At 42.0% G+C, this 18,374-nt stretch overlaps 1 protein-coding gene across 4 annotated transcripts in view; it reads right to left on the reverse strand.

Annotated features, from left to right (window-relative positions):
* CHL1 (cell adhesion molecule L1 like) overlaps positions 1-17,317 on the reverse strand; it is a 219,231-nt gene extending 201,914 nt beyond the window's left edge. For 3 of the 4 annotated variants that reach the window (XM_053600236.1, XM_053600237.1, XM_053600234.1), the window contains exon 1: positions 17,078-17,317. The gene's annotated coding sequence lies outside the window, so the exon portion shown is untranslated. Of the gene's footprint in view, positions 1-16,734; positions 16,795-17,077 lie in introns of those variants that run through there. The other variant, XM_053600235.1, reaches the window with a different exon arrangement.
* Positions 17,318-18,374: the final 1,057 nt, after the last annotated feature.

Genomic DNA, 18,374 nt, shown 5'->3' on the forward strand with positions numbered 1-18,374 from the left:
CCTTTATTATTATTTTTTGTAACTCTCAAATTGCTAAGATTACAGAAGTGAGCAAATAACTTTTACTGGTTCACAAACTGAAAGTAATCTTTCTCTATTCAGACCTGCATAGCATATTATCTATTCATCCCTAACGGTCCCCCTTTCTGTTTACATTATAATTGAGTGCACCTCCCAACTCTTTGATAAGATTGGGGGTTCAAAACATTTTTGAAGTGTCAGATCTCCATAACACGTATGGAGGCCCATTTTAACCATATTTTATGTCCATATATTTAGTGGGAACCATAAGCATCTTCAGGCCAGCAACTGTGTCTATTCATCTTGGAATTCCTCTAGGGGCACCAAGATTTTCATATAGCAGGAAGTTCACAAATTTTCATTTGATGACTAAACACAGAAAGACAATAGAAAAGAGAGAGGATGGGGTGATGAATTTACTTAGGGGGGTTTTACTGTCCTTGAGTTGGGGGCTGCACTCCTGAGGTGGTAATATCAGTTCTGCGATGATCTTGGGATAAGCTTTCGCAGGGCATAAGTAACCAAACATACCGTGAGAATCACACTGCCTATGAATTCTCTTTCAATCCTTTTGATTATAAAAAGCTAAATGTCTCACGTAGGTGCTAATAGTATGGTAATAGCAATTTAATTTTACTAATCTTCCTGTTTTAGAAAAAGAGAGCAGGACACAAGCCCAGAAGCTTTGGCAGGCAATGGTATTTGGCTAGAATGTAATGGCCTGGGGTTGCTTTCATGGCATTCAGGTTTGCAGTTACCTTTCATAGTTTGTCACCAACACTGGTGCTTCATTTGTAGTAAGGAAATAAGACCTCTATTTGAAGTCAGCATGTTTTTTTAGAAGGAGCCAGGGAAATTTGAACGTAAATTACAGCAGGTAGCATGCAGGGAAGATGGTGAGTTTAGGGGAGTACCTTCCAAGAGAAACGGAGATTGTCAGAGATTGGCTATTTTTAAAATAAAAGACAGCAGGAAATCTGTGTGAAAAGGCAGGAGCTGTGAGGAGACAGAGACAGAGAGCTGTTGAGTCAAAGGAGGGGGTCTCTAAGGATACAGGGACACAGAGGGGAATAATGAGGGCTGAGTCCGGCCGCAAGTGGAAACCGAGTGTGACAGCAACTTGGCCTGCAACGCAGTGGGAAATTTTCAGGAAGTAAGTGACATCACGGTCAAAGTGACAAGCGAGAAAGGGGATTTTAACAGTGACATTTAGACGTCAGTGGAGAAGAATGACTAAAAAAAGGCTGAAATCGAGTGAGGAAAACGTTGCCAATGGTCTAAAGATTAGAGAATTCAACACGGAATTTTCCAGAAGGTCTGGTGAAGAAACAAATCTCAGTGCTTTAGGAGAAAGTTGAAGCAGGCTTTGTGGCAGCTTAAAAGAAGAGAGAGGACACACATGGAGGACAGGAAATGGCAGATTGCAAAAGCAAGACTGGTATAAAGGTGCTCTCTGCTACGGTAAAAATAGAATGTGCTGGATCAAAAGAAACTATGAAAAAGTCCAAGTTGCTTGGGCTCCCAAAATCCCCATTTTTTTTTTAATGCAAACTCATTGTATTTAATATAATAGAAACTTCAGTTTCCTACCACTCTTTTCTCAACTAGTTCTCACTCCCAATCTCCACCCCTCACTACATTTCCCCCCTACACTTTGAGAGAGCAGAATTTACCATTTATAAGACTTTACATTATATCATCTAACAATAAAACTTGTTCAGACAATTTGCATTTTCTGAATAAGAAAACCTTTCATCAGTGGCTGGTTGATTCGCTGCTATAATTTAAGATGCCACCAGACAACCTGCGTTCCAGTTCCACTTTGACACGCATTAGTTCCAGGAGCTCCACTGAGCCTCTGTGAACAGGACCAGTACCTGTCTTGGTTAAGTACCCAGTTGTTACAAGTATCAAATGAAATGACATATACATATTGTGGCTTTCATGCAAAAACAAGTTAGGGCATTACCAATAGAGAATTGACTTCCCCTTGGCACAGCATTTTAGGGTCACGCATATTGGATTTTCCCCAGTGAAGTGTTCTGAAATATGAAAACTGGAGTGCAATACTCTGTAAGTGCTTTTTGGCAAGAGTGCAGGGGGAAATATCTGCTCATACGTATTAGAAGGGTGGGATATGGCTTCAGAGGCATGAGAATGATAGCATGCATGGTTCTCAAGCATGAGAGAAAAGTGACGTGGAAACATAGAAAGAAAGGACAGGATTGGCAAAGCTAGAGAAGAGGAGGCAAGGAGAAGGCAAACTGAACCCACATTAGGCAAGGCAGCAGGGTTCCTCATTCATTTTTCAGAGAGCATTTGGAGAGCCAAGAAAGCGGCCCTGATGTATCCTCTCCACCTGCCTCTTGCTCTGCGCTCCAGACCACCGTAGGCGGAGAGAAGAGTGATGCTGGCTCTAGGCACCCGCTGGTCTTCTTTCCAGTGTGGTCGTGCCTCTGGGAGGGAGAGGCGAGGGAGTGCTACAGCTGAATGTGTCATCCTCATTTCAGGGAGAAAAGCCTACTTCCCTGTAATAGGGAAATAGGAGGAAATGTGCGAGCCCTTTTTTCTCCCTCTTCAAGCCTGGTCCCTCAAGAAATCTAAGTAGTCATGTTGGAATTAGAAAGCAAGGTTTGGCCGAGCGCAGTGGCTCGGGCCTATAATCCCAGCACTCTGGGAGGCTGAGGTGGGTGGATTGCCTGAGCTCACAGGTTCCAGACCAGCCTGAGCCAGAGCAAGAAGACCCTGTCTCTAAAAATAGCCAGGTGTTGCGGTGGGCACCTGTAGTCCCAGCTACTTGAGAGGCTGTGGCAAGAGAATCACTTGAGCTCAAGAATTTGAGGTTGCTATGAGCGATGATGCTACAGCACTCTACTGAGGTGGACAAAGTAAGACTCTGTCAAAAAAAGAAAGAAAGAAGGAAGGAAGGAAGGAAGGAAGGAAGGGAGGGAGGGAGGGAGGGAGGGAGAGAGAGAGAGAAAGAAAGAAAGAAAGATAGAAAGAAAGAGAGAAAGAGAGAGAAAGAAAGAAATCTAAGTAGTCAATTTTTGTCTCCCGACATTTGGGATTTGCCAGGGCTTTTTGGACTCTGCTGAGGCACTCCTGGTTCTCTTAATTTCAAGATATTTTCAAGATAAGTAGGAAAAAAATAAGGATAAATCTTAATGGATCAGAGGAGAAAAGGGTTAGAAAAGCCCATGGTGGTACAGAATCTCAGCCAACGGTGTTCTCAGCCAGCTGGACACTTCCTTCCTCTTCCTTCTATTCTCTCCAGACAAAACCGCAGGCACTTCAGTCTGGCCAAGTTCACTCTGATGTCACTCTTTTCTCAAAGTCATGAGGGCTTATGACATCTAGGAAGTGGTGGGGAAAGGTGATCCCTTGAAACAGGGGAGTTCTTTTAACTGTTCCATGTTTTCCCCCACTTTCCAACCAGTCATATAGTGAGTAAAGGAAATTATCACAATGGGTTTAGTAATTCTGTTAATTATCATTTCTTTCCATTTCTTCCTACCCTGTCTACTAGAATCTTCCAGCCAGGTAATTGATTCTGACCTGTCTTTGGATCTGTCAATACCTCTAAGAGAAATGGCAACAAAGTTAGATTCTTAGAGCCCTGAGCCATCTTGTAAAAAGTTCAATGACATTGCTGGAAAAACCAGTGGAGAGGCCTGTGATTTCTTGGGAAGAAAGAGGAGCTCAACAGAGCTCTAACTTCCTTGCCACGGTACCACCCATGTGGCAGAAGCCATCCTAGGGCCACCAGCCCATTCCAGCCACCTGAAACCCCACCACATGACACTGCTGTCACAAAGTCAAGTAGAGAAAGCACCCAGGTGAGCCCTACCTGAATTCCTAACCCACCAAGTCATGTGAATTTATAAAATGGCTGTTGCTTAAAATTATTGTTTATGTTATGGGTTAGTTTGTCATGAAAAAATAGATAAGTAGAACAGTGTCCCTTCACATTTTATATGAATTGTTGCATGGTCACATTTCAGAATCATTTCTCATCATTTCTCCTCTTAGCTACACACAAGGCCTCAGGTCTTCTTTCCAATAACAAGAAGCTTGTGTATATCCTCACTGATACTCCAAGAATCTCAGATGCAAAACACATATCTTCTAAGGTCTTAAACAGTTTTAAACCATATGGTGAATCCCCCTTCCACAATTAAACAAAGCAAATGATGACAGTAGCATGAGTGGGATTTTAGAAGTGGATAGAATGGTGATAGTATTTACAAAGCACAATCTCCCCAAGTGATAGGGGGGAAAAATCACTCTGTGGTAAACAAGCTTGCAATGAGCAATACAAAATCCCATCTGCAAACAACAGCAGCAAACCCGGATAATTACTAGTGCATTGCTTCTAAAAACAGACCTCTAAGAAGGTTCGGGGTTTTGTTGGGGATTTGTATTTAACATCCTTACATAGCTAAAGCCCTGTGAAAAGAGGAGATACTACAGGATTTTCAGATAAATGAGCCCCACTCCTACAGGCAATATGCCAACATGTATTTTTTATTTTAAACTATTTTGTAATTTCTTTTTTTGTAATTTTTTTGTAATTTCTTAATTATTTGGGACCATCCACATAAGCCTCTCTGAATGCCTTTTTCTAGTCTACCCCTCTCTTTTGCTGTGATTTCTTTTGTGTGTAAAGGAATCTGCAATATCTCCCTCATTTGCTCCAACTTGCAGTTTATACTTTTTCACCCACTAAAATAAAACAGACAATAGCTTATTAGAATGGTCCTCAATTAAGAGTACTTTCACTAAATAAGAAATGACTTTCCAAAAAAAAAAAAGACTTGCATTTTAGTGAATTATTGCAGAGGTGGAGATTTATATGACTATGAGCCTCTTTTGTTCAACTTGTAAATATTGGCTCAGGATTTAAATATTGGAGGTAGCTGATGAGAGCTGGGATGTGAATCCTTACAGAATCATCGATTTCTTTTATGTTTTTATCTTTTGTTTTCAGCATCAGAGAAAACTGATAGTTTGGCAAGATGTGAGAAATATTTACGCTATCTTGGATTATTTGATGTCTTAGGATATCTACATAGGTCAAAGTAAATTAGAATTCAAGGAATTTAACATCATACATTAATCACAGTAATTTACTAATTAAAAAAAACTAGTCTATATAATTCAAGACCCCTGATTTTATTTTTTAATTATTGGCAGGCTAGGGGCAGCTGCATAATCACTTCAGTTTTTCCCTTCAGTTTGAGTAGTAAGTTGTAAACAGGACACAACCTCCCCCCATACTCATGCAAAACCACCCAAAGAAATCCATTTCATTCATAATACCAGTATCAAATGAACAAAGCAGATGGGGAGAAATTCAACCTTTGAAGATGATAAACTGCAACGTAAATCTGGTTGAAGAAAAGCCTAGAACTGGGTCTTCCTTTCCCTTCACAGTGCCCAGAAACAAAAGTATAGCCCAATTAGTTTCCTGCAGAGGATACGGTTCAGCTTTCTGCAGAGACAATCAAGGAACCCAAACCCAATATTTCAATGAACTTTGGAAAGGATGACACACACCTTTCTGTCCCTCCTCCTCTGATCTGAATTTGGGAAGTAGAATGCATGCTTAATTGAGGCAGTAAATATTAGGCTGCAGCAGATTGCTTTACTATTAAATACAGTAATGGGTTTTTAATGGCTGCATTCCAAAATTACACTGGAGAAAAATGGTTTATTAGTAATAATAATAGCTGGCACCTTTATCTTCAGAGTACTTTATAGATATTAGCTCATTAATCCTCCCACTGCCACTGGAAAGAGATGGTAAATGTTGCTTCTTTCCTCAGTTTACAGAAGATGAAACAAGAAAATAGAAGGTAAAAACCAAGTTTTCAAAAGGTTTTGTGTGTGAAGAGCAATTTCCAGTTCAGACAATTCATATCAATTTTTATACATGATTAGATGGCATTCACTCTGATGACTGCCAGCCCTTTCTTTGAGGGGACAGTGGTTAAGGTCATATCCAATTTATATGAATTTGACTCGCAGAAGCACACATGAATTGCACCTGAATTGCTCGATGCTGGTCTTTTAATGTTATTTCAAGCAAATCAATTGTGTTCAAAATCTATTCGGCCCCAATCAATTACATGCAGACACTTGTATGCATGGAAAGAGCTGACTGTAGAGACTTTGAAATCTCAGTCTTCTGATAATTGCTGCAGGTCACCAAGGAAAGGAGGCCAAGGTCAAACTTAAATACTTTTTTTGGCTATGTTAATGCACTTGCTCAGATCTTCTTTATGGAAAATAGTATTTTTCTAATTAGCCAACAATAACAAATAACTCAAAATAGTCTATTATTCATGCAGGTGAAGCATATATGTGTTCAAATTGTTATTATTTTTATCCGTTTATTTACCATGATGGGCAATGATTCAATTTCTTGCCAATATTTAACATGTTTACATCTTAATTGAATGAATGAATTCTCTACTGTGTCTCAGATGCGTTTTACAGAACTTAGAAAGTCCATGAATTTATGACACAAAAATAAACATACTTCTTGAGAACTCAAACATTGTACACTGGAGAAGTAGGCATGGGTCAAACAAAAGCCTTGTAGCAAATACTAGTCCAAGGAAATGGGACCTCCTGTCTAGCCAAAGAAGGAAGCAAAATTATTCTTGCCACTCTCTGTTACAGAAAGAGACTTTGGAGCCACTTAGCACTTGAGAATGCAATTTATACTATGCACATTTTAAAAATATATTAAAATTTCCTTCTAAATACACCCAAGACAGCTCAGCATCTGTACTCAGTGGTTAGGGCACCAGCCACATACACAGGGGTTGGCAGATTCAAACCCGGCCTGGGCCTGCTAAACAACAACAACGACAACAACAACAAAAATAGCCAGGCACTGTGGCAGGTGCCTGTAGTCCCAGCTACTTGGGAAGCTGAAGCAAGAGAATCACTTAAGCCTAAGAGTTTGAGGTTGCTGTGAACTACAATGCTACAGCACTCTACTGAGGGAGACGTAATGAAACTCTGTCTCAGAAAATAAAATAAAAAAAATACCCTTAAGCCAAGAAATCAAAAACCTCTTAAAACTCCCAAATACACTAAATATACCTAAAATAATTATACATTTTTCCTCCAAAACCTGATCTTAATTGACAGCTGCTAAAAAAGATAGTGCCATCATTGTCATCAGTGCCATTTTCAAGTCATTTTTTACAACAGAAAGGCTGAGATACACCATCTGCCAGTGCCAAGTATTTCTATCTTAAACTGAAATAGCAGATACACACACCTTTGTAGAAATGCCAACCCTGTAAGGCAATTGGTTACATATAATACCCAAAAGTCAGGGAAACCCATGCATATTGATAGTCTACAGCACCAGGAACACTTTTGCCAAGAAATTTAAAAAAAAAAAATGGTATTGAGGGTAAGCAAAAGCTTTGATGAGGGTAAAGGTTTGTTTTTACATACAGTGGTCCCTGGGATCTGGTATATGAAGGGTCAGGACACCGAATGCTCCTATGACTTGGTTTTTTGAAAGAACACACTATCCTCCTCTCTAAATGTCTCCCACCTGAGCAGCCCCTCAGTATTAATCCTTTGGATTAAGGATTTTCAACCTTCTTTTTAAATGGCACCAATCCTGGGACAGGTACAGATCACCGTGTGATATTTTTGTAGGATTCCTGTCTATCTACTGTTCCATGAGTTTACCTGCAATGATGGGACCCAGAACAGGTAGGTGAGGATGAACAACAGAGACCAGTCATTGGTGAAGAGCATAGTCGAAGATCCTGCTGATCCAGTGGCTAACCGGGCTGGAAATCAGCTATTTCTGAGTTTGAGTCCTACCTTTGTTACTTGCGGGACATATTGTGTGACCTTGGAGAAGGACTCGTCTATGTCCACATCACTCAGCTTACAATGGATAGCGTGATTATAGCACTTTACCCAAGACACTGATGTGGAGATTGCAAAACACATAATAAACACCTGATAAATGATAAGTGCTGGCTATTTAAGTATCTGCCTGGCATAGATCTAGTCCTGCTGCTAGCACTAAAGAGTGGTTGTCAATAAAACCTTTTCTGTTAACAACTAGTTGCTCTCAATGTTCCCATAAGACACACCCCCCAGACACACACACAACCCTAAAAACAAGTATCATAGAAGTGAGCATGATTTGCAAAAATTGAATCACACTATTTTGGGCAGGACTACATTCAACCCTAGAAGTATAACTAATGACATTTTCAGTATTTCCGCTGAATTCATCACAGCCCTCAGTTTATGTAATAATTCTGGATTTCCTTAAAAACAACAACAAAAAAAGATTCACCATAAGTTATACAATATTTCTCTTTTCTTTCAAATAAGGAAATCTAAAAGCAATAGAGTGGGCTATGAACTGGGTTATAAATCAGGATCATCTGAGCTTTAGTTCTGATTTCAGCACTGCCTAGTCAGCACCTGTTTCTTCATCTATAAAATGGGCTGACAATCTGTGCCTTTTTGTTCACCGTGTTGATATAAAAGTTATATAAGATCATACAGGCAAATTCTCTAAAAAGAATAAAGATTGGGCAGTGCCCATAGGTCAGTGGGTAGGGCGCTGGCTATATACACTGGGGCTGGTGGCTTCAAACCTGGCCGGGGCCTGCTAAAACAACAACAACTGCAGCAACAACAAAAATAGCCAAACAGTTGTGGTGGGCACCTTTAGTCCCAGCTACTTTGGAGGCTGAAGCAAGAGAATCACTTAAACCAGTGGTTCTCAACCTTCCTAATGCTGTGAGCCTTTAATACAGTTCCTATGGGTCACAACCCACAGGTTGAGAACCGCTGGCTTAAACTCAAAAGTTTGAGGTTGCTTTGAACTGTGATGTCTTAGCACTCTACTGAGGGAAACTCTGTCTCAAAAAAAAAAAAAATAGGGTGGTGCCTGTGGCTCAAAGGAGTAGGGCGTTGGCCCCAAATGCCGGAGGTGGTGGGTTCAGACCCATTCCCCGCCAAAAACTGCAAAAAAAAATAAAATAAAAAATAAAGATTCAAATAATAAAAGGCGTTGTGATTTTTTAAAATAGAAATCTTCAGGGGCAATCTTCTGAATGGACAGAAATGCAGCATCCAGGGGCATAGACCTGGAAAGGGTCAATCTTTACCTTTCTCCTGAACATTTTACACATGAAATGCATTACTTCTTTTTAACATATCAATAGATAAGACATCCCATAATGAGCTTATATTCCGTCACTTTACATTTTTTAGCAAGGTCTTCAGTGCAATAACAAACTGAATTTTCAATATAGCAACAGATCATCAATTGCCACATTCCTTTTACTCACATTACACAAATTCCTCACATCAGGACAGAACCAACACATCCCTGACCTAGTTCATCATCCTTCTCACTCTGATACAACAATACCGAGGAGGAGGGACCCTCCCTCCAGAGATCCCGATGTCCAGATAACAGGACATTCAGCTGCCAGGCTGTTATATGAGGGTGTCTCCACTTCCCAGGCATAATACTTACTCGCCCTCCCATTAGAACCACCATTTACAGGAAAAGCTTTTGTTCAGGAGGAACCTCTCCTAAAATTGCAAACCCGTTACCATAGAAGCTAGAATATGTTTTTGACATTATTCTCTCTGCTATATCAGCTCTCAGAAAGCTGAGAGAATGCAAGGGAATGGGCAGATTTGCTTTGGAGACTGTTAAGTGCTAGCTGAAAACCACCTCTGGGTAGAAGCACACACCCAGCAGGGTCAAGGGAAGGGAGGGACAAGGTGGGGGCAGAGGAATGACAAAGGAAAAGGGTGAAGATGGCCTTGAATACAAACTAATGATTCTCTAGTTTGCACTGTTTTGGACAATTCAAGCTTTTCCCTTCCCCATTACTCACAGTCCAAATATTTGAAGCCTTCAAGGTGTGCTGGGTATTCCTGGTGTACCCCAAGGCTCTGACCCCTCCTCTGCCTTTGTCCATCCTGCTCTGTCTGGGAGAACTGACCTCTGGACCTCTCCAGTCTCCCTAGCTCTCTGCCTGCCACTCTGAAGAGGTGACAGGAGATCTCAGGGCAGGGAGAGAAGTGTCATGTGATTTGACAGTGGCTGTGTTCCTCTACCAAAAGGTACAGGTCCCACCTGGCAGCCCTCCCGAGATCTGCTGCTCTCACCTCCTTCTGGACTGTCCCATGCCACCGGCCCATCAGTACTTCAGCAGCCCTTGTAGGTTTCCCTTAGAGATGTCCAAAAAGATGTGGTCCCCTCTTTAAAGTCCCATCAATTGTACTTTTGGAGTATGATGTACATCATAGGACCAAGTGAATGTGAGAGGAGGCCATGTTTTACCCAGATGATACATAAAACTAAGTGTCCTTCAAATCTACAAGAGGGTTTGTCACTCAGTTCCAGTTGATGGCACCAGGGCATTCAGGTCCAATACTGTGAGAATGCAGAGTCTTTCAGGATAAGGCAGAAATATGAATCTTTACATGACATCTTTAGTTTTTAAATGTTGGCTGAAAAATTTTTAAACACTCTTTGGACCGAACAATACACACACACACACACACACACACACACACACACACACACACACAATGGGCTCAGTCCAAAAGACACTGACATTGGTTTGGTTTCTAAATAGAGACACATGTACCTCTTCTTTAGAAAAACAAAATTGTTTTACTTTACATTGTACAATTACAACAAAAAAGCTAAAATTCTCATCTCTACCAGCTGTTTCTTACACATTACTTTAGTCCAAAAACAATTACTGTCCCTCCCTCATTTGAAATCTTCTGGGAAAACAGAGAAAACATTCAGAACTCCAAAGTCACAAGAATCTTGTTATCTAGGCCTGTTCTAAATGCATGAATCTAGTTAAATCATTTAACTTTGGTGTGGCTCACTCCACTCATCTGCAAAATCAGGATAATGACTTCTTTCCTACCATCTTCACACAGACGTTTGGTTGAAAAATGAAATTATACACAATAAACGAAAAGTGCATTTGAGGTCTTCAGAGAATAAAGTGCTATTTTAACCAAAGGGATTAGAAAGAAAAACCTCAGAGGTTTGCAAAGCTTTTTTCTTTTCTAACCACATTTCATGACACCAAAGTAACTGTGAATCAATGCCTCAGGCCAATACCATGTTAGGGAAGAACTATCCAAATCAAAGGTGGTGGTTCTCAGTCCTGACAGTACATTAAAGGACAATAGAATCTCACTCAAAGCTTTCACAAATTTAAACACCTGGTCACCACCCCCAGAGATTCTGGGTGAATTGATCTAGTTGGTAGTTTTAGAAAGCTCTCCAGGTGATTCTAATTTCAGCCAAGCCTGAGAACCACTACACATAGAATCTTTCAAATACATGAAACAGTCATTACTCGTATAGATGCATATAATTAATGTGGGATTCGACACTTTTCTACTTGATAGCACCGTTGACCACAGCTAACACTTAATCACCTACACAGGGATTCACACACACACACACACACACACACACACACCTCTATCTTTGTTAATTCACATACTGAGCCTGGTATGAAAGGATAATAATTATTATAATACAAAGCCAGAATTTATTTATTTATTTTTTGAGGCAGCATCTCGCTCTGTTGCCTAGGCTAGCATGCAGCCTGGGGTCATCAGAGCTCACTGCAACCTCAAACTCCTGGGCTCAAGTGATCCCTCCATCTCAGCCTCCCAAACAGCTAGGACTACAGGTGTACTCCACCAGACCCAGCTAATATTTTTATATTTTGTAGAGATGAACTCTTACTCTTGCTCAGGTTGGCTCAAACTCCTGACTTCAAGTGATCCTCCCACCTTGGCTTCCCAGAGTGCTAAGATTTACAGGCCTGAGTTACTTCTTCCTCCTGGACAGAATTTGCATTTTAAGAGCTACTAAGCTGTCTACAAAGAATGCCTCATGTAATGATGATAACACAACACGTGAGCTAGATAGATGGCTATTTACATAGAAGAGATCAGTCTTAAAGAGGTTAAAATGCCTTAGCCAAGGCCACAACTACAAATTGGCAGACTTAGACTTTGAACCCTGGCAGGCTGACTCCATAAACAGTGCATTTAAACACCACACTGCTTTGCTTCCCGCTACTCCAGATACAGTAAAGGTTTATGAGATGCATGATATGTGAACCCTCTAGGAGTTTACAGTCTGAGAAGGGAATTGTGATGCAAACTAAAACTCATAGTATGTGTAGGAAAAAGTATAATGTAGTTTCCGGAGTTAGGAAGAGGTGGATCAGAAGACAGGCAGCCAATTACTTCACTGAGCTCCCACTTCTGCCACTGCAGGAGAAATAAGATACCTGAGACGTCAGGAGAGAGATGTGATATGACAACAAGTAGAAACCCTGGTCAATGCACTGGGTACATTTATCTATTTGCTAAAGTTGATACATTTATTATTCTTATCATCATCTCCCAGCATCATCTGAATTGGATATTTATACCTGCTCTAAATATACTGAGCTGTCAGTTCAACTAGCAAACTATAGGTTTTGAAGAATTTATCTCACCTTAAACTCTAATTCTGGTGCTTATTAAATGATGTGTATAAACACATACACACATCTACACACATACTCCTAATAATTTAAATCCAAAGAGACAGACAAGTTGTATTCTTTTGGTGGGAACAAATTATGTGAAAATGAAGTCAACACTTTTTAGGAAAAATTCTTAACATTGAAAACAAGAATATGCCTCTTTGTATTTTTATTATCTAAACACAATGGGAAGGTAAGCTGGATCATTCTTTACCCGCAATACATAAAATCTCAATTAGTTATGGTCTATTTGTGCCTGACTAAAAACATTCGTTAACAAAACAGAATTTTCTAGTTTACTGGATAAATATACCACGAATTGCAGAATAATGTTAGGTTGCCAAGCAACCGCAGCTTTACTCTCCTTGTGTGTGATCAATCCAGCTCATTCATCAAGCTTCCCAACCCAGTGATAAGAGAATTCCAACCAATTTGTTTCTTGGGAAAATTATAGTGACTTTCCGTAACACAATAACACTTTTATTCTCATAAGATAAACTTAGATGTTCTTTTGATCAAAGGGATGTGTTAATTCATTAGTCTCTACATGGTGCTAATGAGAAAGCTATAATTAACTAACTACACTATTGCGACACATAAAATAAACTGCAGTCATTAGTAATGTTTAAGGTGTTAACCAGCCTCCAAAATTAGAAAATACAGAATTGTTCCTCCAATAAAGACATATGGAAAGGAGAAAGAACCATATCTAATTAAATTGAGAATCATTTCCAGTTTCCTCCAAGGGGTAGGGACAGAGGCATAAGGTCACCAAAATGTGAGAGACTTCACTTTAACAGCAGAGAAAAATGGCTCAATGCCAATTCTTCTTGTAGGTAGATGTAAAATGCTAGCGAATAATGTCGTCTTTTCTTTGAAAGAATGCTTAGCACAATATTTTCCCAGGAATGAATAGAACGGATATTATGCTTTCACTCATTAGCTGTGTTAACTTAGCATATTGTATGTAAATCACCATAATAATTGCATTCTCTTCAGACTGAATTAGTTAAAATGAAGCTGTAATCAAAATGTTCATCATTGAAAATATAGTATTCTCAGTCTTGGTTTGAAAAATAACAACGAACCCTGATTGAATGACCTAAAACAGTACCTCATTGAAAACAGCTTTAGTACAGAGACAAGTTCATCCTCCTGATTATACCTTTGCAGGTCAATTAAGTCCCCAAATTCAGGATTCAGCACCTCCCAATCTGTCATATTTTTCTTCCACTACCATTTGTCCTCAGTCTAACTTAAGTTGCATTATTGCTTAGATTTTTAGGGAAAATACAAAATGATGAAAAGCTAAAGTTTTGTTCCTAAAATACACTAGACCCTATTGCACTATTGCCTGTCATAAACCATGGGGAAAAATAATTTCTAATAAATGAAACTTTTAATGCCAAAGCTCCTGGGAAACAATATGTAAATGATCACATGAGTTTCAGACAAGCTGTCACACTAATTCTCAAGGTACCTTTTACAGATGACATAGTCACTCTGAAGATGAGAATGTTGTCTTCCAAAGGCCAAACTTGAAGCAATACTCTACTACCTGAACTGACACTCTCAGTATTTCCTGCCAATCATCTCTTCAAATCCGACACCATTAGTTCCCCATTATTTAATTTTCCTTTATCAGTTAAAAACTACAGAAAATCTTAAGTCAGTGTTGATCATCTCCCTTATTTAATTTTCCATAAAAGTGAATCAGGCTAAATTACTTCAACAAAGCAATTTTGGGTCAAACAAACTCCTAGCTTCAAAGATTTCAGAAGCCAACTATGAAATCCGGTTCCCACCCAGCAAATAATTTTCTAGGGGAGGTCTATTTTGTAAAACTCATTAAAGATCTTTGTGTTGGTGATATCAGTCTGACTTTACTGGCTTCAATTCCTCCAAGACATGCCTATGTTCTAATAAGCAACTTTTTTAATGTGTATAAAACCAGTTCATTTAATAGGATGTATTAACTTAAAGGTGATAAATACATTACATGCCATATCAATTCCTGTTAGATGTGCAGTTAGGTCCATAGGCATACAGTAGGTTCACCATTAGATGAACTGGAGCACCTATGGAAATATGATGTATCAATGAACAATCTATAGTCTTTTCTTTAAAGAAAGGGAACTCATTAGTCTAGATGCAACAGATAATTATCTGGAAAAAGATATATCAATCTTGATAGTCCTCTGCTTCTGCAGTGAAGTGGGTCCAAACATTCCCTGAAAAGATTTTAATGAGCATTCATAGCCAGTACTCACACCCACCCAGTAAGAACTACTTGTCTCTTCATTTATTTCCCCCCAACAATCAGGAGCTTGTAAGGGATGGATTATACACTATGCTCTGCTGTTACAAAGGTAAATCCAGGGCAGCACTTAGGGCCATCAAATGGAAAGCCAGGTAGCTCTTAGAGCCAAGTTAATGTATGGAAGCCACAGGGTAGGTAATACCTGTGAGAAAGAGACTGAAATTGAGACAACCTAAGTGGAACATCCACAGGTGAGAGAAAAAAAGGCTTACGCAGAAAAAGTGTGGAATAAACTTTATTTTCCTGTCACCAGAAGTTTCCCCCAATAACTTCTTTAAGCCTCCCTCTTCATCAACACACTGAAAAGTCAACTTGACCAGCAGCTGGTCGGTTTCTCTCTTCCAATATGCTGCAAGCCAGAGCTTTGTAAGAGTTGGACTGGGCACTAGAAAAAATAATATTTAATTGAGATTCCTCTCCAAAATTAGGAAACACAGACTTTGCAGGGAATTGAGAATGCACCGTATCTAATTAAATTGAGGATTAATTGATATTAACAGTAATGCCATCGGCAATAAGAGCTAACTTCGAGCGCTCATTATGACACGGGGTTAAAGGGTTTGTATTATCTCATTCCAGTTTCGCAACGACCTCAACAGGAAAGGTATTGATACTATGTTTATTATTTATAAAAGGAAACTGAGGCACACAGTAGTTAAATGGCTCGTCCAAAGTCACACATCACAGAGGTGAGGGAGCTGGAATTCAAACCACTTGGGCGCCGGGGACGTCGCGTCCAGAGGGAGCCCCTGGGCTCACCAGTTGCCCACCTCCGCGCGCACGCGCAAGCCCCCACCTCCGCTGCCCGCGCGTTCCCGCGGGAGCGCGCTATCGCGCACGCGCACAAGCGCGCCCCGGCAGCTGCTTGCGAGCTCTGGGGGCTGCTCCGCGGCGCCCACCCGCGGGGCTGAAACCAGGCTGGCTCAGCTGAGGGCTGAGCCCGGGGCTCCGGCCTGCGACGCGATCCTGCTGTGCCGACCCACACCTGTTCGCTACCTCTAGTCGCCCACCCATCCCCGGCCACCTGGCAGGCTGAGGTCCCGGCCGCCCGCCCACCCTGCGCGCGGCCCGGGGCGTGGGTACCTGGACCCCCGCGGCGGCGGCTCGCCCGGCTCCCGGATTTTCGCTGGAATTCTCAGACCTGCCCTTGGCTGAGAAAGTGCATCTCTCAGTGAGCCACCGGAGGGGGAGTGGAGGGACCCATGTTCCTCTGCCTCCGGTTCCAATACCTGCTCTTCAAATTAATCACTTTGTCCCTTCTCCCTCCCCACGCACACTCTCACTCAAAAAAAAAAAAAAAAAAGCGAGAGAGAAAGAGAGAGAGAGAGGCACAAAGAGCAAGAAGGGACCATCCGTGACTGACATCTCTAGCTCTCCCGGCTCGGCGACCAGGGAGCCATGGCAACCAGGCCCCCTGGCTTCTCTCCCCCACCGTGGCCTGGGGAGGTGCAGCTCCTGCCCCTTCCCCGTTTTCTCGTCCCCCCCCCCAACCCGCTGTCCACAGATCCCCCATTCCAAGCAGGCGACATTCGGAACCCCTCTGTGATCTGGAATCCACTCCCCTACTCTGGACCAAGATGGGGCGGTGGAGGTGGGAGGAGGTCTGAGCCCACAACCTAAAAGATGTGCACGCGCGGGGTACAGGAAAGGGGTAGGTCTGGTCCCCAAACTAGCTGGACCTTAGCCCCCGCCCCCCATCTGAGAGAGGGCTGGAGTCTACTGGAGGATCTGGAATCCCCTTCCGAGGGTGGGGTGGGAATGGGGAGGCTGGAGAGGAAAGACTGAGGGCGTACCTACCAGCGACCAGCGGGAGTTAGTGGGAGCTGGCTGATGCAGGGACCCTGCTCACTCGGTGCCAATGGCCCGGGGCAGTGGGCAGCCAGCCTCAGCCACCCGGGGGCGGGGCTCGGGAATAGGGTAGCTCTTCCCGGATTAAGGTTAAGGGAGCTAAAATCACCCCTATTTCAGGCAAAGGTGGAGCTCTGACTACGCACCATTTCCTTTCCTTACCGAGTTGACCCCCTCCTCCCAGGAGCAAACTGTTAAACCTTCCACCCCTTCCCAAGAGTTGGCTAACCCGCCGGACGGCAGAGCCCCAGCGGCTAGCCAGATTGACAACCCCTCCCCGCCCCTGACACACCTGAGTCGCCTCCAGCAAGCGGTCAGTCCCGCACCTTCCCTCCGGAAACTTCTAGCTGGCTGCGAGCTGGGAGAGGAACCGGCAGGGTCCAGCAGCTCTGGGCAGATCCGAGGGAGTTTCTTGCCGGCCGCTCCCCGCTGATCCGCACCCGTGTCTGCCCACGGAGATCCCGCCTGTCCCCTTCCGCAGCTGGCACTGGCCGCCAGAAGGCTGGACCTGTTCTGGCTCGCGCCCGGATCCACGCCCTCCTGCCAGAGGCTGGCTCGCGCCTCTCCTCCTCTCCTCCCCGGTTCCGCTCCGCCACCCCTCACCCACGCCGCGAATTTTCCCTCCCTTTGCACACTCCCATGGGACGGGGAGAGTTACAGGCTTAAGACTCTTTCATTGTGGAAAGCAAGGAGCCACCCAAAACTTTGCTGGTCATTTTTAACATCTCTGTTCAAAAGAGGTAGGGTCTCTGCTCCGTTTACCTGCTAAAGCGAAATTTAAAAGAAACCTCTCCCCCCTCCCGATGGTTCCACTCAGTTCATATTCCGTCCATGGGTCGCCAGTCTGGTTTCCCCCATTGCTGCATATTGGACGGGTGTGGTGCCGTGGACCTATTAAAAATATTCTTCTCGCTTTTTTTTTATTTAGAGGCACAGTGGAGCTTGCTATTTCATCTAAAAAAGATGCTTCTGCCATCAGCTGTCAAATCAAAACATACATATATTTAGGGACCTTCTACTGTAACTACTTTAAAAAAAATTTTATTCTAATACTTACAGTCTATTATTTTGCCATATTGTTCCATAACGTTTTTTTCTACTTATACCCTATTAATTCACAAGTATAGAAGAAAATCTTTTGCAATTTTTTCCAATGCAAAAATCCATTTCGGATGCCTTATCAGTTCCATGAACAAATAGAAATATTTATTTTAGAATTCCAAAGTGAGTATGAGAAAATTACAAGTTTTTGCACAGTATGTGATTTATATACCACTTTAATATTTTTCCCACTGGGAGTTATATTATCCAAAATTTTCACACAATACCACTTTAAAAAAAAATCCTGTTGAATTTCAGTCCCCTTTGATGGTAAAAGAACTGTTGACTTCTAATTTCTACTCCACTAAGGCTGTGAGATTGACCTTACAGTCTCATTCTGTTCTCATCTAGTGTGTTGAACAATGAGGACATTTAGAGCTGTGAGCTACCCTCAGAGTTGGACACCACTCCCGGAAGCTGCAAAGGCAAGGCAACTCAGGATTCTGCCTCAGAAGCAATTGAATAAAATATTTTGAAAAAGAGTAAAT

Source organism: Nycticebus coucang, chromosome 8, assembly GCF_027406575.1.
Source record: "Nycticebus coucang isolate mNycCou1 chromosome 8, mNycCou1.pri, whole genome shotgun sequence".
Classification (NCBI taxonomy): domain Eukaryota; kingdom Metazoa; phylum Chordata; class Mammalia; order Primates; family Lorisidae; genus Nycticebus; species Nycticebus coucang.